This window comes from Camellia sinensis, chromosome 3 (assembly GCF_055761805.1).
Source record: "Camellia sinensis isolate YWXY chromosome 3, ASM5576180v1, whole genome shotgun sequence".
NCBI lineage: Eukaryota > Viridiplantae > Streptophyta > Magnoliopsida > Ericales > Theaceae > Camellia > Camellia sinensis.
In genome coordinates, this window is record NC_138963.1 from 131,898,713 (window position 1) to 131,923,888 (window position 25,176).

Here is a 25,176-nt window from a genome sequence, read left to right on the forward strand (position 1 = left end):
GAGAAAGTTAGAGAAAAGAAAAGGAAACGGGAATAAAATTAAATTGAACTCTAATTCATCATGTTGGACTTGAGAGTTTAACACTTAGGTGATGTAGAAAACCTTAAATCAGGTGCTTACGTCAAACAAATATCGTGAAGCTACAATTACTCGGTAAAATCTCTAATCTCTTTCTTGTAGGTTAAGCAAGATTAGTTTGTGTTAAATTTGGCCACTTAAGCTAAAAAAACGACAAGTTGCCCAAGCCAATTAGTTCCAAGAACAAAAGGGAGAAGTTGGAGACGGACGGAGAGAGTTGGAGACAAACTTTCTCCTTGAGGTCTAGAAGAGAAAGTCAGAGAACGGAAAGGGAAATAGAATGAAATTTGAAGGGAGTTCAAGCTCAGCATTTTGGACTTGCGAATTGAACACTTAGGTGATTTAGAAAACATTAAATGAGTTGCTTAAGTTAAACTGCTATCGTCAAGCTACAATTACTTGTCCACCAAAAAAAAAAAGGCTACAATTACTCAGTTAATTTTCTTTCTTGGAGGAAGAGCATGGTTAGTTTTAGTTGAACTTGGCCACTTAAGCTAATGAAGCTATTAGTTGCCTAACCTAATTAGTTCCTACAACAAAAGAGTGAATGGTGGAGGAGGACGGAGAGAGTTAGAGAGAAACTTTCTTTTTTGAGAGCTAGAAGAGAAAGCTAGAGAAAAGAAAAGGAAATAGTATTAAAATTAAAGCGAATTGAAATTCAGCATTTTGGACTTGAGAATTGAATACTTAGGTGTGATTTTGAAAACATTAAACGAGTTGCTTAAGTTAAACGAATATCGTTAAGCTACGATTACTCAGTAAATTCTCCTTCTTGGAGGCTAAGTAAGAATAGTTTGTCTTAAACTTGGCCGCTTAAGCTAATGCAACTGTTGGTTGCCTAAGATAATTAGTTCCTAGAAGAAGAGGGAGAGGACTGGAGAAAGGACGGAGAGAAAAGAAAGGGAAACAGGATGAAAATTAAAGTGCGCTCCAATTCATCATTTTGGACTTGAGATATATATACACTTAGGTGATTTAGAAGACATTAAGTCATTTGCTTAAGTAAAACTAATATCGTTAAACTACAATTACTCAGTAAATTCTCTTTCTTCGTGGATAGGCATGATTAATTTGAGTTAAACATGGCCACTTAAGCTAAAGAAACTAATAGCTGGATAAGCTAATTAATTCCTAGAACAAAAGAGAGAAGGATGGAGAAGGACGGAGAGAGTTGGAGAGAAACATTCTTATTCATAACTAGAAGAGAAAATTAGAGAGAAGAAAGGAAATAGAATGAAAATTAACCAATTGATCCTTTTGGACTTGAGAATCGAACACTTGGGCGATTTAGAAGGCCTTAAATGATGCGCTCAAGTCCAACTAATATCGTTGAGCTACAATTACTCTGTAAAATCCCTTTCTTGGAGGCTAGGCGAGATCAGTTTGAGTTAAACTTAGCCACTTAAGCTAGTGAAACTATTAGCCCTAGAACAAAAGAGAGAAGTTGGAGAGGGACAGAGAGAGTTAGAGAGAAACTTTCTCCATGAGATCTAGAAGAGAAAGTTAGAGAAAAGAAACGGAAATAGGATGCAAATTAAAGCGAATTCAAATTCACCCTTTTGGACTTGATAATTGAACACTTGGGTGATTTAGAAAACATCAAATGAGTTGCCTACCTAAGTCAAACTGTTATCGTTAAGCTCCAATTTCTCTGTAGATTCTCTTTCTTGGAGGCCAAGGAAGATTAGTTCGAGTTAAACTCGGCCACTTAAGCTAATGAAGCTGTTAGCTGCCTAACCTAATTAGTTCCTAGAACAAAAGAGAGAAGGGTGGGGAACGACGGAGCGAGTTGGAGAGGAACTTTCTTCTTGAGAGCTGGAAGAGAAAGTTAGAGAGGAACTTTCTTTTTGGGCTACTATATTTGGGGCAGATGGGCTCTATTATTGGGTTAATTTTGGTTATTATTTTGTTTAGACTCTTGGCAGCGAATCATTTATAGTTCGTGATTTTATGATGATTGATTGTGTGATCTTCATGTGACTCGATATGAGGCTGGTTTTGAGCCATCTCCGCCAAGAGTGATTGGGGAGTCACTGCTATGGGGAACAGTGGTTTGATAACCAACCGAGTTAGAGACTGGGAAATGAGCGGGAGGATAGCTACCGATTTTCTGGTTGCTTCTTATTTTCATGTGACCCGTCCTAATTGATCGTATTGCCACGCCTGACATGGAGTGTGGGCCCACTGCCGTGGGGTTTGAGGCTTGTGATCTACTAAGGATGGGACTGGGGGATGTGATGATTGATCTCATGATTTTGATGGCTGTGTATTGGTTTTGTTGCTGAGGGGCTACTGTCTTTTCACTTCAACTCCCTGGTCCGTGGCTTATGGTTTTTATGATCGTGCTAGCTTCATGTGACTCTGCTGTGATTTCTCATGGGGTAGATCTTATCCTCCGTCATGGCTTGTGATGAGTGGCTTGGATGTCACGGCTGTGAGGAGTGGGTTGCTTATTGGATTCCATGTTTTATCTGCAACAGAGACTGGGGGCTTGTGGGGTTGATTATTATCTTTGACTCGGCTTGAGGGTTGTTGTTTGGTCTGTATCTGCTTTTGTTTATTAGCTTAGTGGTGTTATTTTGTGTGTATCTCTGCCCATATATCCACCTCAAGTTCCCATCTATTATCTCTGATGGTAGGGGTTACTTGAGGACAAAGAGGATATATGGGCAGAGTTGGGGTTTTTTCTGTATTCTTATTGTTCTTGCTTGTCCTCCCTATTTTTAGGGGTTGCAGTGGTAGTTTATATTGGTTATATATTTTTTTTTATTTGTTGTTGGGCGTGCCTGGGGTATGCCCCTTGTAAACGTGTAAATTTCATTGTCTTTATTTTATGACTTACTTACCCAAAAAAAGAGAAAGTTAGAGAAAAGAAAAGGAAATAGGTTTAAAATCAAAGCGAATTCAAATTCATGCTTTTGGGCTTGAGAATTGAACACTTTGGTGATTTACAAAACATTAAATTAGTTCCTTTACTACATCGTCAAGCTACGATTACTCAGTGAATTCTATTCCTTGGAGGCTGAGCAAGATTAGTTTGAGCTAAACATGGTCACTTAAGAGAATGAAGCTATAAGTTGCCAAACCTAATTAGTTCCTCGAACAAAACAGAGAAGGGTGGAAAAGGACGGAGAGAGTTAGAGAGAAACTTTCTTCTTGAGAGCTAGAAGAGAAAGTTAGAGAAAAGAAAAGGAAACGGGAATAAAATTAAATTGAGCTCTAATTCATCATGTTGGACTTGAGAGTTTAACACTTAGGTGATGTAGAAAACCTTAAATCAGGTGCTTACGTCAAACAAATATCGTGAAGCTACAATTACTCGGTAAAATCTCTAATCTCTTTCTTGTAGGTTAAGCAAGATTAGTTTGTGTTAAATTTGGCCACTTAAGCTAAAAAAACGACAAGTTGCCCAAGCCAATTAGTTCCAAGAACAAAAGGGAGAAGTTGGAGACGGACGGAGAGAGTTGGAGACAAACTTTCTCCTTGAGGTCTAGAAGAGAAAGTCAGAGAACGGAAAGGGAAATAGAATGAAATTTGAAGGGAGTTCAAGCTCAGCATTTTGGACTTGCGAATTGAACACTTAGGTGATTTAGAAAACATTAAATGAGTTGCTTAAGTTAAACTGCTATCGTCAAGCTACAATTACTTGTCCACCAAAAAAAAAAAGGCTACAATTACTCAGTTAATTTTCTTTCTTGGAGGAAGAGCATGGTTAGTTTTAGTTGAACTTGGCCACTTAAGATAATGAAGCTATTACTTGCCTAACCTAATTAGTTCCTACAACAAAAGAGTGAATGGTGGAGGAGGACGGAGAGAGTTAGAGAGAAACTTTCTTTTTTGAGAGCTAGAAGAGAAAGCTAGAGAAAAGAAAAGGAAATAGTATTAAAATTAAAGCGAATTGAAATTCAGCATTTTGGACTTGAGAATTGAATACTTAGGTGTGATTTTGAAAACATTAAACGAGTTGCTTAAGTTAAACGAATATCGTTAAGCTACGATTACTCAGTAAATTCTCCTTCTTGGAGGCTAAGCAAGAATAGTTTGTCTTAAACTTGGCCGCTTAAGCTAATGCAACTGTTGGTTGCCTAAGGTAATTAGTTCCTAGAAGAAGAGGGAGAGGACTGGAGAAAGGACGGAGAGAGTTGGGGAGAAACTTTCTTCTTGGGAGCCAGAAGAGAAAGTTAGAGAAAAGAAAGGGAAACAGGATGAAAATTAAAGTGCGCTCCAATTCATCATTTTGGACTTGAGATATATATACACTTAGGTGATTTAGAAGACATTAAGTCATTTGCTTAAGTAAAACTAATATCGTTAAACTACAATTACTCAGTAAATTCTCTTTCTTCGTGGATAGGCATGATTAATTTGAGTTAAACATGGCCACTTAAGCTAAAGAAACTAATAGCTGGATAAGCTAATTAATTCCTAGAACAAAAGAGAGAAGGATGGAGAAGGACGGAGAGAGTTGGAGAGAAACATTCTTATTCATAACTAGAAGAGAAAATTAGAGAGAAGAAAGGAAATAGAATGAAAATTAACCAATTGATCCTTTTGGACTTGAGAATCGAACACTTGGGCGATTTAGAAGGCCTTAAATGATGCGCTCAAGTCCAACTAATATCGTTGAGCTACAATTACTCTGTAAAATCCCTTTCTTGGAGGCTAGGCGAGATCAGTTTGAGTTAAACTTAGCCACTTAAGCTAGTGAAACTATTAGCCCTAGAACAAAAGAGAGAAGTTGGAGAGGGACAGAGAGAGTTAGAGAGAAACTTTCTCCATGAGATCTAGAAGAGAAAGTTAGAGAAAAGAAACGGAAATAGGATGCAAATTAAAGCGAATTCAAATTCACCCTTTTGGACTTGATAATTGAACACTTGGGTGATTTAGAAAACATCAAATGAGTTGCCTACCTAAGTCAAACTGTTATCGTTAAGCTCCAATTTCTCTGTAGATTCTCTTTCTTGGAGGCCAAGGAAGATTAGTTCGAGTTAAACTCGGCCACTTAAGCTAATGAAGCTGTTAGCTGCCTAACCTAATTAGTTCCTAGAACAAAAGAGAGAAGGGTGGGGAACGACGGAGCGAGTTGGAGGGGAACTTTCTTCTTGAGAGCTGGAAGAGAAAGTTAGAGAAAAGAAAAGGAAATAGGTTTAAAATCAAAGCGAATTCAAATTCATGCTTTTGGGCTTGAGAATTGAACACTTTGGTGATTTACAAAACATTAAATTAGTTCCTTTACTACATCGTCAAGCTACGATTACTCAGTGAATTCTATTCCTTGGAGGCTGAGCAAGATTAGTTTGAGCTAAACATGGTCACTTAAGAGAATGAAGCTATAAGTTGCCAAACCTAATTAGTTCCTCGAACAAAACAGAGAAGGGTGGAAAAGGACGGAGAGAGTTAGAGAGAAACTTTCTTCTTGAGAGCTAGAAGAGAAAGTTAGAGAAAAGAAAAGGAAACGGGAATAAAATTAAATTGAGCTCTAATTCATCATGTTGGACTTGAGAGTTTAACACTTAGGTGATGTAGAAAACCTTAAATCAGGTGCTTACGTCAAACAAATATCGTGAAGCTACAATTACTCGGTAAAATCTCTAATCTCTTTCTTGTAGGTTAAGCAAGATTAGTTTGTGTTAAATTTGGCCACTTAAGCTAAAAAAACGACAAGTTGCCCAAGCCAATTAGTTCCAAGAACAAAAGGGAGAAGTTGGAGACGGACGGAGAGAGTTGGAGACAAACTTTCTCCTTGAGGTCTAGAAGAGAAAGTCAGAGAACGGAAAGGGAAATAGAATGAAATTTGAAGGGAGTTCAAGCTCAGCATTTTGGACTTGCGAATTGAACACTTAGGTGATTTAGAAAACATTAAATGAGTTGCTTAAGTTAAACTGCTATCGTCAAGCTACAATTACTTGTCCACCAAAAAAAAAAAGGCTACAATTACTCAGTTAATTTTCTTTCTTGGAGGAAGAGCATGGTTAGTTTTAGTTGAACTTGGCCACTTAAGATAATGAAGCTATTACTTGCCTAACCTAATTAGTTCCTACAACAAAAGAGTGAATGGTGGAGGAGGACGGAGAGAGTTAGAGAGAAACTTTCTTTTTTGAGAGCTAGAAGAGAAAGCTAGAGAAAAGAAAAGGAAATAGTATTAAAATTAAAGCGAATTGAAATTCAGCATTTTGGACTTGAGAATTGAATACTTAGGTGTGATTTTGAAAACATTAAACGAGTTGCTTAAGTTAAACGAATATCGTTAAGCTACGATTACTCAGTAAATTCTCCTTCTTGGAGGCTAAGCAAGAATAGTTTGTCTTAAACTTGGCCGCTTAAGCTAATGCAACTGTTGGTTGCCTAAGGTAATTAGTTCCTAGAAGAAGAGGGAGAGGACTGGAGAAAGGACGGAGAGAGTTGGGGAGAAACTTTCTTCTTGGGAGCCAGAAGAGAAAGTTAGAGAAAAGAAAGGGAAACAGGATGAAAATTAAAGTGCGCTCCAATTCATCATTTTGGACTTGAGATATATATACACTTAGGTGATTTAGAAGACATTAAGTCATTTGCTTAAGTAAAACTAATATCTTTAAACTACAATTACTCAGTAAATTCTCTTTCTTCGTGGCTAGGCATGATTAATTTGAGTTAAACATGGCCACTTAAGCTAAAGAAACTAATAGCTGGATAAGCTAATTAATTCCTAGAACAAAAGAGAGAAGGATGGAGAAGGACGGAGAGAGTTGGAGAGAAACATTCTTATTCATAACTAGAAGAGAAAATTAGAGAGAAGAAAGGAAATAGAATGAAAATTAACCAATTGATCCTTTTGGACTTGAGAATCGAACACTTGGGCGATTTAGAAGGCCTTAAATGATGCGCTCAAGTCCAACTAATATCGTTGAGCTACAATTACTCTGTAAAATCCCTTTCTTGGAGGCTAGGCGAGATCAGTTTGAGTTAAACTTAGCCACTTAAGCTAGTGAAACTATTAGCCCTAGAACAAAAGAGAGAAGTTGGAGAGGGACAGAGAGAGTTAGAGAGAAACTTTCTCCATGAGATCTAGAAGAGAAAGTTAGAGAAAAGAAACGGAAATAGGATGCAAATTAAAGCGAATTCAAATTCACCCTTTTGGACTTGATAATTGAACACTTGGGTGATTTAGAAAACATCAAATGAGTTGCCTACCTAAGTCAAACTGTTATCGTTAAGCTCCAATTTCTCTGTAGATTCTCTTTCTTGGAGGCCAAGGAAGATTAGTTCGAGTTAAACTCGGCCACTTAAGCTAATGAAGCTGTTAGCTGCCTAACCTAATTAGTTCCTAGAACAAAAGAGAGAAGGGTGGGGAACGACGGAGCGAGTTGGAGAGGAACTTTCTTCTTGAGAGCTGGAAGAGAAAGTTAGAGAAAAGAAAAGGAAATAGGTTTAAAATCAAAGCGAATTCAAATTCATGCTTTTGGGCTTGAGAATTGAACACTTTGGTGATTTACAAAACATTAAATTAGTTCCTTTACTACATCGTCAAGCTACGATTACTCAGTGAATTCTATTCCTTGGAGGCTGAGCAAGATTAGTTTGAGCTAAACATGGTCACTTAAGAGAATGAAGCTATAAGTTGCCAAACCTAATTAGTTCCTCGAACAAAACAGAGAAGGGTGGAAAAGGACGGAGAGAGTTAGAGAGAAACTTTCTTCTTGAGAGCTAGAAGAGAAAGTTAGAGAAAAGAAAAGGAAACGGGAATAAAATTAAATTGAGCTCTAATTCATCATGTTGGACTTGAGAGTTTAACACTTAGGTGATGTAGAAAACCTTAAATCAGGTGCTTACGTCAAACAAATATCGTGAAGCTACAATTACTCGGTAAAATCTCTAATCTCTTTCTTGTAGGTTAAGCAAGATTAGTTTGTGTTAAATTTGGCCACTTAAGCTAAAAAAACGACAAGTTGCCCAAGCCAATTAGTTCCAAGAACAAAAGGGAGAAGTTGGAGACGGACGGAGAGAGTTGGAGACAAACTTTCTCCTTGAGGTCTAGAAGAGAAAGTCAGAGAACGGAAAGGGAAATAGAATGAAATTTGAAGGGAGTTCAAGCTCAGCATTTTGGACTTGCGAATTGAACACTTAGGTGATTTAGAAAACATTAAATGAGTTGCTTAAGTTAAACTGCTATCGTCAAGCTACAATTACTTGTCCACCAAAAAAAAAAAGGCTACAATTACTCAGTTAATTTTCTTTCTTGGAGGAAGAGCATGGTTAGTTTTAGTTGAACTTGGCCACTTAAGCTAATGAAGCTATTAGTTGCCTAACCTAATTAGTTCCTACAACAAAAGAGTGAATGGTGGAGGAGGACGGAGAGAGTTAGAGAGAAACTTTCTTTTTTGAGAGCTAGAAGAGAAAGCTAGAGAAAAGAAAAGGAAATAGTATTAAAATTAAAGCGAATTGAAATTCAGCATTTTGGACTTGAGAATTGAATACTTAGGTGTGATTTTGAAAACATTAAACGAGTTGCTTAAGTTAAACGAATATCGTTAAGCTACGATTACTCAGTAAATTCTCCTTCTTGGAGGCTAAGCAAGAATAGTTTGTCTTAAACTTGGCCGCTTAAGCTAATGCAACTGTTGGTTGCCTAAGGTAATTAGTTCCTAGAAGAAGAGGGAGAGGACTGGAGAAAGGACGGAGAGAGTTGGGGAGAAACTTTCTTCTTGGGAGCCAGAAGAGAAAGTTAGAGAAAAGAAAGGGAAACAGGATGAAAATTAAAGTGCGCTCCAATTCATCATTTTGGACTTGAGATATATATACACTTAGGTGATTTAGAAGACATTAAGTCATTTGCTTAAGTAAAACTAATATCGTTAAACTACAATTACTCAGTAAATTCTCTTTCTTCGTGGATAGGCATGATTAATTTGAGTTAAACATGGCCACTTAAGCTAAAGAAACTAATAGCTGGATAAGCTAATTAATTCCTAGAACAAAAGAGAGAAGGATGGAGAAGGACGGAGAGAGTTGGAGAGAAACATTCTTATTCATAACTAGAAGAGAAAATTAGAGAGAAGAAAGGAAATAGAATGAAAATTAACCAATTGATCCTTTTGGACTTGAGAATCGAACACTTGGGCGATTTAGAAGGCCTTAAATGATGCGCTCAAGTCCAACTAATATCGTTGAGCTACAATTACTCTGTAAAATCCCTTTCTTGGAGGCTAGGCGAGATCAGTTTGAGTTAAACTTAGCCACTTAAGCTAGTGAAACTATTAGCCCTAGAACAAAAGAGAGAAGTTGGAGAGGGACAGAGAGAGTTAGAGAGAAACTTTCTCCATGAGATCTAGAAGAGAAAGTTAGAGAAAAGAAACGGAAATAGGATGCAAATTAAAGCGAATTCAAATTCACCCTTTTGGACTTGATAATTGAACACTTGGGTGATTTAGAAAACATCAAATGAGTTGCCTACCTAAGTCAAACTGTTATCGTTAAGCTCCAATTTCTCTGTAGATTCTCTTTCTTGGAGGCCAAGGAAGATTAGTTCGAGTTAAACTCGGCCACTTAAGCTAATGAAGCTGTTAGCTGCCTAACCTAATTAGTTCCTAGAACAAAAGAGAGAAGGGTGGGGAACGACGGAGCGAGTTGGAGAGGAACTTTCTTCTTGAGAGCTGGAAGAGAAAGTTAGAGAAAAGAAAAGGAAATAGGTTTAAAATCAAAGCGAATTCAAATTCATGCTTTTGGGCTTGAGAATTGAACACTTTGGTGATTTACAAAACATTAAATTAGTTCATTTACTACATCGTCAAGCTACGATTACTCAGTGAATTCTATTCCTTGGAGGCTGAGCAAGATTAGTTTGAGCTAAACATGGTCACTTAAGAGAATGAAGCTATAAGTTGCCAAACCTAATTAGTTCCTCGAACAAAACAGAGAAGGGTGGAAAAGGACGGAGAGAGTTAGAGAGAAACTTTCTTCTTGAGAGCTAGAAGAGAAAGTTAGAGAAAAGAAAAGGAAACGGGAATAAAATTAAATTGAGCTCTAATTCATCATGTTGGACTTGAGAGTTTAACACTTAGGTGATGTAGAAAACCTTAAATCAGGTGCTTACGTCAAACAAATATCGTGAAGCTACAATTACTCGGTAAAATCTCTAATCTCTTTCTTGTAGGTTAAGCAAGATTAGTTTGTGTTAAATTTGGCCACTTAAGCTAAAAAAACGACAAGTTGCCCAAGCCAATTAGTTCCAAGAACAAAAGGGAGAAGTTGGAGACGGACGGAGAGAGTTGGAGACAAACTTTCTCCTTGAGGTCTAGAAGAGAAAGTCAGAGAACGGAAAGGGAAATAGAATGAAATTTGAAGGGAGTTCAAGCTCAGCATTTTGGACTTGCGAATTGAACACTTAGGTGATTTAGAAAACATTAAATGAGTTGCTTAAGTTAAACTGCTATCGTCAAGCTACAATTACTTGTCCACCAAAAAAAAAAAGGCTACAATTACTCAGTTAATTTTCTTTCTTGGAGGAAGAGCATGGTTAGTTTTAGTTGAACTTGGCCACTTAAGCTAATGAAGCTATTAGTTGCCTAACCTAATTAGTTCCTACAACAAAAGAGTGAATGGTGGAGGAGGACGGAGAGAGTTAGAGAGAAACTTTCTTTTTTGAGAGCTAGAAGAGAAAGCTAGAGAAAAGAAAAGGAAATAGTATTAAAATTAAAGCGAATTGAAATTCAGCATTTTGGACTTGAGAATTGAATACTTAGGTGTGATTTTGAAAACATTAAACGAGTTGCTTAAGTTAAACGAATATCGTTAAGCTACGATTACTCAGTAAATTCTCCTTCTTGGAGGCTAAGCAAGAATAGTTTGTCTTAAACTTGGCCGCTTAAGCTAATGCAACTGTTGGTTGCCTAAGGTAATTAGTTCCTAGAAGAAGAGGGAGAGGACTGGAGAAAGGACGGAGAGAGTTGGGGAGAAACTTTCTTCTTGGGAGCCAGAAGAGAAAGTTAGAGAAAAGAAAGGGAAACAGGATGAAAATTAAAGTGCGCTCCAATTCATCATTTTGGACTTGAGATATATATACACTTAGGTGATTTAGAAGACATTAAGTCATTTGCTTAAGTAAAACTAATATCGTTAAACTACAATTACTCAGTAAATTCTCTTTCTTCGTGGATAGGCATGATTAATTTGAGTTAAACATGGCCACTTAAGCTAAAGAAACTAATAGCTGGATAAGCTAATTAATTCCTAGAACAAAAGAGAGAAGGATGGAGAAGGACGGAGAGAGTTGGAGAGAAACATTCTTATTCATAACTAGAAGAGAAAATTAGAGAGAAGAAAGGAAATAGAATGAAAATTAACCAATTGATCCTTTTGGACTTGAGAATCGAACACTTGGGCGATTTAGAAGGCCTTAAATGATGCGCTCAAGTCCAACTAATATCGTTGAGCTACAATTACTCTGTAAAATCCCTTTCTTGGAGGCTAGGCGAGATCAGTTTGAGTTAAACTTAGCCACTTAAGCTAGTGAAACTATTAGCCCTAGAACAAAAGAGAGAAGTTGGAGAGGGACAGAGAGAGTTAGAGAGAAACTTTCTCCATGAGATCTAGAAGAGAAAGTTAGAGAAAAGAAACGGAAATAGGATGCAAATTAAAGCGAATTCAAATTCACCCTTTTGGACTTGATAATTGAACACTTGGGTGATTTAGAAAACATCAAATGAGTTGCCTACCTAAGTCAAACTGTTATCGTTAAGCTCCAATTTCTCTGTAGATTCTCTTTCTTGGAGGCCAAGGAAGATTAGTTCGAGTTAAACTCGGCCACTTAAGCTAATGAAGCTGTTAGCTGCCTAACCTAATTAGTTCCTAGAACAAAAGAGAGAAGGGTGGGGAACGACGGAGCGAGTTGGAGAGGAACTTTCTTCTTGAGAGCTGGAAGAGAAAGTTAGAGAAAAGAAAAGGAAATAGGTTTAAAATCAAAGCGAATTCAAATTCATGCTTTTGGGCTTGAGAATTGAACACTTTGGTGATTTACAAAACATTAAATTAGTTCATTTACTACATCGTCAAGCTACGATTACTCAGTGAATTCTATTCCTTGGAGGCTGAGCAAGATTAGTTTGAGCTAAACATGGTCACTTAAGAGAATGAAGCTATAAGTTGCCAAACCTAATTAGTTCCTCGAACAAAACAGAGAAGGGTGGAAAAGGACGGAGAGAGTTAGAGAGAAACTTTCTTCTTGAGAGCTAGAAGAGAAAGTTAGAGAAAAGAAAAGGAAACGGGAATAAAATTAAATTGAGCTCTAATTCATCATGTTGGACTTGAGAGTTTAACACTTAGGTGATGTAGAAAACCTTAAATCAGGTGCTTACGTCAAACAAATATCGTGAAGCTACAATTACTCGGTAAAATCTCTAATCTCTTTCTTGTAGGTTAAGCAAGATTAGTTTGTGTTAAATTTGGCCACTTAAGCTAAAAAAACGACAAGTTGCCCAAGCCAATTAGTTCCAAGAACAAAAGGGAGAAGTTGGAGACGGACGGAGAGAGTTGGAGACAAACTTTCTCCTTGAGGTCTAGAAGAGAAAGTCAGAGAACGGAAAGGGAAATAGAATGAAATTTGAAGGGAGTTCAAGCTCAGCATTTTGGACTTGCGAATTGAACACTTAGGTGATTTAGAAAACATTAAATGAGTTGCTTAAGTTAAACTGCTATCGTCAAGCTACAATTACTTGTCCACCAAAAAAAAAAAGGCTACAATTACTCAGTTAATTTTCTTTCTTGGAGGAAGAGCATGGTTAGTTTTAGTTGAACTTGGCCACTTAAGCTAATGAAGCTATTAGTTGCCTAACCTAATTAGTTCCTACAACAAAAGAGTGAATGGTGGAGGAGGACGGAGAGAGTTAGAGAGAAACTTTCTTTTTTGAGAGCTAGAAGAGAAAGCTAGAGAAAAGAAAAGGAAATAGTATTAAAATTAAAGCGAATTGAAATTCAGCATTTTGGACTTGAGAATTGAATACTTAGGTGTGATTTTGAAAACATTAAACGAGTTGCTTAAGTTAAACGAATATCGTTAAGCTACGATTACTCAGTAAATTCTCCTTCTTGGAGGCTAAGCAAGAATAGTTTGTCTTAAACTTGGCCGCTTAAGCTAATGCAACTGTTGGTTGCCTAAGGTAATTAGTTCCTAGAAGAAGAGGGAGAGGACTGGAGAAAGGACGGAGAGAGTTGGGGAGAAACTTTCTTCTTGGGAGCCAGAAGAGAAAGTTAGAGAAAAGAAAGGGAAACAGGATGAAAATTAAAGTGCGCTCCAATTCATCATTTTGGACTTGAGATATATATACACTTAGGTGATTTAGAAGACATTAAGTCATTTGCTTAAGTAAAACTAATATCGTTAAACTACAATTACTCAGTAAATTCTCTTTCTTCGTGGATAGGCATGATTAATTTGAGTTAAACATGGCCACTTAAGCTAAAGAAACTAATAGCTGGATAAGCTAATTAATTCCTAGAACAAAAGAGAGAAGGATGGAGAAGGACGGAGAGAGTTGGAGAGAAACATTCTTATTCATAACTAGAAGAGAAAATTAGAGAGAAGAAAGGAAATAGAATGAAAATTAACCAATTGATCCTTTTGGACTTGAGAATCGAACACTTGGGCGATTTAGAAGGCCTTAAATGATGCGCTCAAGTCCAACTAATATCGTTGAGCTACAATTACTCTGTAAAATCCCTTTCTTGGAGGCTAGGCGAGATCAGTTTGAGTTAAACTTAGCCACTTAAGCTAGTGAAACTATTAGCCCTAGAACAAAAGAGAGAAGTTGGAGAGGGACAGAGAGAGTTAGAGAGAAACTTTCTCCATGAGATCTAGAAGAGAAAGTTAGAGAAAAGAAACGGAAATAGGATGCAAATTAAAGCGAATTCAAATTCACCCTTTTGGACTTGATAATTGAACACTTGGGTGATTTAGAAAACATCAAATGAGTTGCCTACCTAAGTCAAACTGTTATCGTTAAGCTCCAATTTCTCTGTAGATTCTCTTTCTTGGAGGCCAAGGAAGATTAGTTCGAGTTAAACTCGGCCACTTAAGCTAATGAAGCTGTTAGCTGCCTAACCTAATTAGTTCCTAGAACAAAAGAGAGAAGGGTGGGGAACGACGGAGCGAGTTGGAGAGGAACTTTCTTCTTGAGAGCTGGAAGAGAAAGTTAGAGAAAAGAAAAGGAAATAGGTTTAAAATCAAAGCGAATTCAAATTCATGCTTTTGGGCTTGAGAATTGAACACTTTGGTGATTTACAAAACATTAAATTAGTTCATTTACTACATCGTCAAGCTACGATTACTCAGTGAATTCTATTCCTTGGAGGCTGAGCAAGATTAGTTTGAGCTAAACATGGTCACTTAAGAGAATGAAGCTATAAGTTGCCAAACCTAATTAGTTCCTCGAACAAAACAGAGAAGGGTGGAAAAGGACGGAGAGAGTTAGAGAGAAACTTTCTTCTTGAGAGCTAGAAGAGAAAGTTAGAGAAAAGAAAAGGAAACGGGAATAAAATTAAATTGAGCTCTAATTCATCATGTTGGACTTGAGAGTTTAACACTTAGGTGATGTAGAAAACCTTAAATCAGGTGCTTACGTCAAACAAATATCGTGAAGCTACAATTACTCGGTAAAATCTCTAATCTCTTTCTTGTAGGTTAAGCAAGATTAGTTTGTGTTAAATTTGGCCACTTAAGCTAAAAAAACGACAAGTTGCCCAAGCCAATTAGTTCCAAGAACAAAAGGGAGAAGTTGGAGACGGACGGAGAGAGTTGGAGACAAACTTTCTCCTTGAGGTCTAGAAGAGAAAGTCAGAGAACGGAAAGGGAAATAGAATGAAATTTGAAGGGAGTTCAAGCTCAGCATTTTGGACTTGCGAATTGAACACTTAGGTGATTTAGAAAACATTAAATGAGTTGCTTAAGTTAAACTGCTATCGTCAAGCTACAATTACTTGTCCACCAAAAAAAAAAAGGCTACAATTACTCAGTTAATTTTCTTTCTTGGAGGAAGAGCATGGTTAGTTTTAGTTGAACTTGGCCACTTAAGCTAATGAAGCTATTAGTTGCCTAACCTAATTAGTTCCTACAACAAAAGAGTGAATGGTGGAGGAGGACGGAGAGAGTTAGAGAGAAACTTTCTTTTTTGAGAGCTAGAAGAGAAAGCTAGAGAAAAGAAAAGGAAATAGTATTAAAATTAAAGCGAATTGAAATTCAGCATTTTGGACTTGAGAATTGAATACTTAGGTGTGATTTTGAAAACATTAAACGAGTTGCTTAAGTTAAACGAATATCGTTAAGCTACGATTACTCAGTAAATTCTCCTTCTTGGAGGCTAAGCAAGAATAGTTTGTCTTAAACTTGGCCGCTTAAGCTAATGCAACTGTTGGTTGCCTAAGGTAATTAGTTCCTAGAAGAAGAGGGAGAGGACTGGAGAAAGGACGGAGAGAGTTGGGGAGAAACTTTCTTCTTGGGAGCCAGAAGAGAAAGTTAGAGAAAAGAAAGGGAAACAGGATGAAAATTAAAGTGCGCTCCAATTCATCATTTTGGACTTGAGATATATATACACTTAGGTGATTTAGAAGACATTAAGTCATTTGCTTAAGTAAAACTAATATCGTTAAACTACAATTACTCAGTAAATTCTCTTTCTTCGTGGATAGGCATGATTAATTTGAGTTAAACATGGCCACTTAAGCTAAAGAAACTAATAGCTGGATAAGCTAATTAATTCCTAGAACAAAAGAGAGAAGGATGGAGAAGGACGGAGAGAGTTGGAGAGAAACATTCTTATTCATAACTAGAAGAGAAAATTAGAGAGAAGAAAGGAAATAGAATGAAAATTAACCAATTGATCCTTTTGGACTTGAGAATCGAACACTTGGGCGATTTAGAAGGCCTTAAATGATGCGCTCAAGTCCAACTAATATCGTTGAGCTACAATTACTCTGTAAAATCCCTTTCTTGGAGGCTAGGCGAGATCAGTTTGAGTTAAACTTAGCCACTTAAGCTAGTGAAACTATTAGCCCTAGAACAAAAGAGAGAAGTTGGAGAGGGACAGAGAGAGTTAGAGAGAAACTTTCTCCATGAGATCTAGAAGAGAAAGTTAGAGAAAAGAAACGGAAATAGGATGCAAATTAAAGCGAATTCAAATTCACCCTTTTGGACTTGATAACTGAACACTTGGGTGATTTAGAAAACATCAAATGAGTTGCCTACCTAAGTCAAACTGTTATCGTTAAGCTCCAATTTCTCTGTAGATTCTCTTTCTTGGAGGCCAAGGAAGATTAGTTCGAGTTAAACTCGGCCACTTAAGCTAATGAAGCTGTTAGCTGCCTAACCTAATTAGTTCCTAGAACAAAAGAGAGAAGGGTGGGGAACGACGGAGCGAGTTGGAGAGGAACTTTCTTCTTGAGAGCTGGAAGAGAAAGTTAGAGAAAAGAAAAGGAAATAGGTTTAAAATCAAAGCGAATTCAAATTCATGCTTTTGGGCTTGAGAATTGAACACTTTGGTGATTTACAAAACATTAAATTAGTTCATTTACTACATCGTCAAGCTACGATTACTCAGTGAATTCTATTCCTTGGAGGCTGAGCAAGATTAGTTTGAGCTAAACATGGTCACTTAAGAGAATGAAGCTATAAGTTGCCAAACCTAATTAGTTCCTCGAACAAAACAGAGAAGGGTGGAAAAGGACGGAGAGAGTTAGAGAGAAACTTTCTTCTTGAGAGCTAGAAGAGAAAGTTAGAGAAAAGAAAAGGAAACGGGAATAAAATTAAATTGAGCTCTAATTCATCATGTTGGACTTGAGAGTTTAACACTTAGGTGATGTAGAAAACCTTAAATCAGGTGCTTACGTCAAACAAATATCGTGAAGCTACAATTACTCGGTAAAATCTCTAATCTCTTTCTTGTAGGTTAAGCAAGATTAGTTTGTGTTAAATTTGGCCACTTAAGCTAAAAAAACGACAAGTTGCCCAAGCCAATTAGTTCCAAGAACAAAAGGGAGAAGTTGGAGACGGACGGAGAGAGTTGGAGACAAACTTTCTCCTTGAGGTCTAGAAGAGAAAGTCAGAGAACGGAAAGGGAAATAGAATGAAATTTGAAGGGAGTTCAAGCTCAGCATTTTGGACTTGCGAATTGAACACTTAGGTGATTTAGAAAACATTAAATGAGTTGCTTAAGTTAAACTGCTATCGTCAAGCTACAATTACTTGTCCACCAAAAAAAAAAAGGCTACAATTACTCAGTTAATTTTCTTTCTTGGAGGAAGAGCATGGTTAGTTTTAGTTGAACTTGGCCACTTAAGCTAATGAAGCTATTAGTTGCCTAACCTAATTAGTTCCTACAACAAAAGAGTGAATGGTGGAGGAGGACGGAGAGAGTTAGAGAGAAACTTTCTTTTTTGAGAGCTAGAAGAGAAAGCTAGAGAAAAGAAAAGGAAATAGTATTAAAATTAAAGCGAATTGAAATTCAGCATTTTGGACTTGAGAATTGAATACTTAGGTGTGATTTTGAAAACATTAAACGAGTTGCTTAAGTTAAACGAATATCGTTAAGCTACGATTACTCAGTAAATTCTCCTTCTTGGAGGCTAAGCAAGAATAGTTTGTCTTAAACTTGGCCGCTTAAGCTAATGCAACTGTTGGTTGCCTAAGGTAATTAGTTCCTAGAAGAAGAGGGAGAGGACTGGAGAAAGGACGGAGAGAGTTGGGGAGAAACTTTCTTCTTGGGAGCCAGAAGAGAAAGTTAGAGAAAAGAAAGGGAAACAGGATGAAAATTAAAGTGCGCTCCAATTCATCATTTTGGACTTGAGATATATATACACTTAGGTGATTTAGAAGACATTAAGTCATTTGCTTAAGTAAAACTAATATCGTTAAACTACAATTACTCAGTAAATTCTCTTTCTTCGTGGATAGGCATGATTAATTTGAGTTAAACATGGCCACTTAAGCTAAAGAAACTAATAGCTGGATAAGCTAATTAATTCCTAGAACAAAAGAGAGAAGGATGGAGAAGGACGGAGAGAGTTGGAGAGAAACATTCTTATTCATAACTAGAAGAGAAAATTAGAGAGAAGAAAGGAAATAGAATGAAAATTAACCAATTGATCCTTTTGGACTTGAGAATCGAACACTTGGGCGATTTAGAAGGCCTTAAATGATGCGCTCAAGTCCAACTAATATCGTTGAGCTACAATTACTCTGTAAAATCCCTTTCTTGGAGGCTAGGCGAGATCAGTTTGAGTTAAACTTAGCCACTTAAGCTAGTGAAACTATTAGCCCTAGAACAAAAGAGAGAAGTTGGAGAGGGACAGAGAGAGTTAGAGAGAAACTTTCTCCATGAGATCTAGAAGAGAAAGTTAGAGAAAAGAAACGGAAATAGGATGCAAATTAAAGCGAATTCAAATTCACCCTTTTGGACTTGATAACTGAACACTTGGGTGATTTAGAAAACATCAAATGAGTTGCCTACCTAAGTCAAACTGTTATCGTTAAGCTCCAATTTCTCTGTAGATTCTCTTTCTTGGAGGCCAAGGAAGATTAGTTCGAGTTAAACTCGGCCACTTAAGCTAATGAAGCTGTTAGCTGCCTAACCTAATTAGTTCCTAGAACAAAAGAGAGAAGGGTGGGGAACGACGGAGCGAGTTGGAGAGGAACTTTCTTCTTGAGAGCTGGAAGAGAAAGTTAGAGAAAAGAAAAGGAAATAGGTTTAAAATCAAAGCGAATTCAAATTCATGCTTTTGGGCTTGAGAATTGAACACTTTGGTGATTTACAAAACATTAAATTAGTTCATTTACTACATCGTCAAGCTACGATTACTCAGTGAATTCTATTCCTTGGAGGCTGAGCAAGATTAGTTTGAGCTAAACATGGTCACTTAAGAGAATGAAGCTATAAGTTGCCAAACCTAATTAGTTCCTCGAACAAAACAGAGAAGGGTGGAAAAGGACGGAGAGAGTTAGAGAGAAACTTTCTTCTTGAGAGCTAGAAGAGAAAGTTAGAGAAAAGAAAAGGAAACGGGAATAAAATTAAATTGAGCTCTAATTCATCATGTTGGACTTGAGAGTTTAACACTTAGGTGATGTAGAAAACCTTAAATCAGGTGCTTACGTCAAACAAATATCGTGAAGCTACAATTACTCGGTAAAATCTCTAATCTCTTTCTTGTAGGTTAAGCAAGATTAGTTTGTGTTAAATTTGGCCACTTAAGCTAAAAAAACGACAAGTTGCCCAAGCCAATTAGTTCCAAGAACAAAAGGGAGAAGTTGGAGACGGACGGAGAGAGTTGGAGACAAACTTTCTCCTTGAGGTCTAGAAGAGAAAGTCAGAGAACGGAAAGGGAAATAGAATGAAATTTGAAGGGAGTTCAAGCTCAGCATTTTGGACTTGCGAATTGAACACTTAGGTGATTTAGAAAACATTAAATGAGTTGCTTAAGTTAAACTGCTATCGTCAAGCTACAATTACTTGTCCACCAAAAAAAAAAAGGCTACAATTACTCAGTTAATTTTCTTTCTTGGAGGAAGAGCATGGTTAGTTTTAGTTGAACTTGGCCACTTAAGCTAATGAAGCTATTAGTTGCCTAACCTAATTAGTTCCTACAACAAAAGAGTGAATGGTGGAGGAGGACGGAGAGAGTTAGAGAGAAACTTTCTTTTTTGAGAGCTAGAAGAGAAAGCTAGAGAAAAGAAAAGGAAATAGTATTAAAATTAAAGCGAATTGAAATTCAGCATTTTGGACTTGAGAATTGAATACTTAGGTGTGATTTTGAAAACATTAAACGAGTTGCTTAAGTTAAACGAATATCGTTAAGCTACGATTACTCAGTAAATTCTCCTTCTTGGAGGCTAAGCAAGAATAGTTTGTCTTAAACTTGGCCGCTTAAGCTAATGCAACTGTTGGTTGCCTAAGGTAATTAGTTCCTAGAAGAAGAGGGAGAGGACTGGAGAAAGGACGGAGAGAGTTGGGGAGAAACTTTCTTCTTGGGAGCCAGAAGAGAAAGTTAGAGAAAAGAAAGGGAAACAGGATGAAAATTAAAGTGCGCTCCAATTCATCATTTTGGACTTGAGATATATATACACTTAGGTGATTTAGAAGACATTAAGTCATTTGCTTAAGTAAAACTAATATCGTTAAACTACAATTACTCAGTAAATTCTCTTTCTTCGTGGATAGGCATGATTAATTTGAGTTAAACATGGCCACTTAAGCTAAAGAAACTAATAGCTGGATAAGCTAATTAATTCCTAGAACAAAAGAGAGAAGGATGGAGAAGGACGGAGAGAGTTGGAGAGAAACATTCTTATTCATAACTAGAAGAGAAAATTAGAGAGAAGAAAGGAAATAGAATGAAAATTAACCAATTGATCCTTTTGGACTTGAGAATCGAACACTTGGGCGATTTAGAAGGCCTTAAATGATGCGCTCAAGTCCAACTAATATCGTTGAGCTACAATTACTCTGTAAAATCCCTTTCTTGGAGGCTAGGCGAGATCAGTTTGAGTTAAACTTAGCCACTTAAGCTAGTGAAACTATTAGCCCTAGAACAAAAGAGAGAAGTTGGAGAGGGACAGAGAGAGTTAGAGAGAAACTTTCTCCATGAGATCTAGAAGAGAAAGTTAGAGAAAAGAAACGGAAATAGGATGCAAATTAAAGCGAATTCAAATTCACCCTTTTGGACTTGATAACTGAACACTTGGGTGATTTAGAAAACATCAAATGAGTTGCCTACCTAAGTCAAACTGTTATCGTTAAGCTCCAATTTCTCTGTAGATTCTCTTTCTTGGAGGCCAAGGAAGATTAGTTCGAGTTAAACTCGGCCACTTAAGCTAATGAAGCTGTTAGCTGCCTAACCTAATTAGTTCCTAGAACAAAAGAGAGAAGGGTGGGGAACGACGGAGCGAGTTGGAGAGGAACTTTCTTCTTGAGAGCTGGAAGAGAAAGTTAGAGAAAAGAAAAGGAAATAGGTTTAAAATCAAAGCGAATTCAAATTCATGCTTTTGGGCTTGAGAATTGAACACTTTGGTGATTTACAAAACATTAAATTAGTTCATTTACTACATCGTCAAGCTACGATTACTCAGTGAATTCTATTCCTTGGAGGCTGAGCAAGATTAGTTTGAGCTAAACATGGTCACTTAAGAGAATGAAGCTATAAGTTGCCAAACCTAATTAGTTCCTCGAACAAAACAGAGAAGGGTGGAAAAGGACGGAGAGAGTTAGAGAGAAACTTTCTTCTTGAGAGCTAGAAGAGAAAGTTAGAGAAAAGAAAAGGAAACGGGAATAAAATTAAATTGAGCTCTAATTCATCATGTTGGACTTGAGAGTTTAACACTTAGGTGATGTAGAAAACCTTAAATCAGGTGCTTACGTCAAACAAATATCGTGAAGCTACAATTACTCGGTAAAATCTCTAATCTCTTTCTTGTAGGTTAAGCAAGATTAGTTTGTGTTAAATTTGGCCACTTAAGCTAAAAAAACGACAAGTTGCCCAAGCCAATTAGTTCCAAGAACAAAAGGGAGAAGTTGGAGACGGACGGAGAGAGTTGGAGACAAACTTTCTCCTTGAGGTCTAGAAGAGAAAGTCAGAGAACGGAAAGGGAAATAGAATGAAATTTGAAGGGAGTTCAAGCTCAGCATTTTGGACTTGCGAATTGAACACTTAGGTGATTTAGAAAACATTAAATGAGTTGCTTAAGTTAAACTGCTATCGTCAAGCTACAATTACTTGTCCACCAAAAAAAAAAAGGCTACAATTACTCAGTTAATTTTCTTTCTTGGAGGAAGAGCATGGTTAGTTTTAGTTGAACTTGGCCACTTAAGCTAATGAAGCTATTACTTGCCTAACCTAATTAGTTCCTACAACAAAAGAGTGAATGGTGGAGGAGGACGGAGAGAGTTAGAGAGAAACTTTCTTTTTTGAGAGCTAGAAGAGAAAGCTAGAGAAAAGAAAAGGAAATAGTATTAAAATTAAAGCGAATTGAAATTCAGCATTTTGGACTTGAGAATTGAATACTTAGGTGTGATTTTGAAAACATTAAACGAGTTGGTTAAGTTAAACGAATATCGTTAAGCTACGATTACTCAGTAAATTCTCCTTCTTGGAGGCTAAGCAAGAATAGTTTGTCTTAAACTTGGCCGCTTAAGCTAATGCAACTGTTGGTTGCCTAAGGTAATTAGTTCCTAGAAGAAGAGGGAGAGGACTGGAGAAAGGACGGAGAGAGTTGGGGAGAAACTTTCTTCTTGGGAGCCAGAAGAGAAAGTTAGAGAAAAGAAAGGGAAACAGGATGAAAATTAAAGTGCGCTCCAATTCATCATTTTGGACTTGAGATATATATACACTTAGGTGATTTAGAAGACATTAAGTCATTTGCTTAAGTAAAACTAATATCGTTAAACTACAATTACTCAGTAAATTCTCTTTCTTCGTGGATAGGCATGATTAATTTGAGTTAAACATGGCCACTTAAGCTAAAGAAACTAATAGCTGGATAAGCTAATTAATTCCTAGAACAAAAGAGAGAAGGATGGAGAAGGACGGAGAGAGTTGGAGAGAAACATTCTTATTCATAACTAGAAGAGAAAATTAGAGAGAAGAAAGGAAATAGAATGAAAATTAACCAATTGATCCTTTTGGACTTGAGAATCGAACACTTAGGCGATTTAGAAGGCCTTAAATGATGCGCTCAAGTCCAACTAATATCGTTGAGCTACAATTACTCTGTAAAATCCCTTTCTTGGAGGCTAGGCGAGATCAGTTTGAGTTAAACTTAGCCACTTAAGCTAGTGAAACTATTAGCCCTAGAACAAAAGAGAGAAGTTGGAGAGGGACAGAGAGAGTTAGAGAGAAACTTTCTCCATGAGATCTAGAAGAGAAAGTTAGAGAAAAGAAACGGAAATAGGATGCAAATTAAAGCGAATTCAAATTCACCCTTTTGGACTTGATAATTGAACACTTGGGTGATTTAGAAAACATCAAATGAGTTGCCTACCTAAGTCAAACTGTTATCGTTAAGCTCCAATTTCTCTGTAGATTCTCTTTCTTGGAGGCCAAGGAAGATTAGTTCGAGTTAAACTCGGCCACTTAAGCTAATGAAGCTGTTAGCTGCCTAACCTAATTAGTTCCTAGAACAAAAGAGAGAAGGGTGGGGAACGACGGAGCGAGTTGGAGAGGAACTTTCTTCTTGAGAGCTGGAAGAGAAAGTTAGAGAAAAGAAAAGGAAATAGGTTTAAAATCAAAGCGAATTCAAATTCATGCTTTTGGGCTTGAGAATTGAACACTTTGGTGATTTACAAAACATTAAATTAGTTCATTTACTACATCGTCAAGCTACGATTACTCAGTGAATTCTATTCCTTGGAGGCTGAGCAAGATTAGTTTGAGCTAAACATGGTCACTTAAGAGAATGAAGCTATAAGTTGCCAAACCTAATTAGTTCCTCGAACAAAACAGAGAAGGGTGGAAAAGGACGGAGAGAGTTAGAGAGAAACTTTCTTCTTGAGAGCTAGAAGAGAAAGTTAGAGAAAAGAAAAGGAAACGGGAATAAAATTAAATTGAGCTCTAATTCATCATGTTGGACTTGAGAGTTTAACACTTAGGTGATGTAGAAAACCTTAAATCAGGTGCTTACGTCAAACAAATATCGTGAAGCTACAATTACTCGGTAAAATCTCTAATCTCTTTCTTGTAGGTTAAGCAAGATTAGTTTGTGTTAAATTTGGCCACTTAAGCTAAAAAAACGACAAGTTGCCCAAGCCAATTAGTTCCAAGAACAAAAGGGAGAAGTTGGAGACGGACGGAGAGAGTTGGAGACAAACTTTCTCCTTGAGGTCTAGAAGAGAAAGTCAGAGAACGAAAAGGGAAATAGAATGAAATTTGAAGGGAGTTCAAGCTCAGCATTTTGGACTTGCGAATTGAACACTTAGGTGATTTAGAAAACATTAAATGAGTTGCTTAAGTTAAACTGCTATCGTCAAGCTACAATTACTTGTCCACCAAAAAAAAAAAGGCTACAATTACTCAGTTAATTTTCTTTCTTGGAGGAAGAGCATGGTTAGTTTTAGTTGAACTTGGCCACTTAAGCTAATGAAGCTATTACTTGCCTAACCTAATTAGTTCCTACAACAAAAGAGTGAATGGTGGAGGAGGACGGAGAGAGTTAGAGAGAAACTTTCTTTTTTGAGAGCTAGAAGAGAAAGCTAGAGAAAAGAAAAGGAAATAGTATTAAAATTAAAGCGAATTGAAATTCAGCATTTTGGACTTGAGAATTGAATACTTAGGTGTGATTTTGAAAACATTAAACGAGTTGCTTAAGTTAAACGAATATCGTTAAGCTACGATTACTCAGTAAATTCTCCTTCTTGGAGGCTAAGCAAGAATAGTTTGTCTTAAACTTGGCCGCTTAAGCTAATGCAACTGTTGGTTGCCTAAGGTAATTAGTTCCTAGAAGAAGAGGGAGAGGACTGGAGAAAGGACGGAGAGAGTTGGGGAGAAACTTTCTTCTTGGGAGCCAGAAGAGAAAGTTAGAGAAAAGAAAGGGAAACAGGATGAAAATTAAAGTGCGCTCCAATTCATCATTTTGGACTTGAGATATATATACACTTAGGTGATTTAGAAGACATTAAGTCATTTGCTTAAGTAAAACTAATATCGTTAAACTACAATTACTCAGTAAATTCTCTTTCTTCGTGGATAGGCATGATTAATTTGAGTTAAACATGGCCACTTAAGCTAAAGAAACTAATAGCTGGATAAGCTAATTAATTCCTAGAACAAAAGAGAGAAGGATGGAGAAGGACGGAGAGAGTTGGAGAGAAACATTCTTATTCATAACTAGAAGAGAAAATTAGAGAGAAGAAAGGAAATAGAATGAAAATTAACCAATTGATCCTTTTGGACTTGAGAATCGAACACTTGGGCGATTTAGAAGGCCTTAAATGATGCGCTCAAGTCCAACTAATATCGTTGAGCTACAATTACTCTGTAAAATCCCTTTCTTGGAGGCTAGGCGAGATCAGTTTGAGTTAAACTTAGCCACTTAAGCTAGTGAAACTATTAGCCCTAGAACAAAAGAGAGAAGTTGGAGAGGGACAGAGAGAG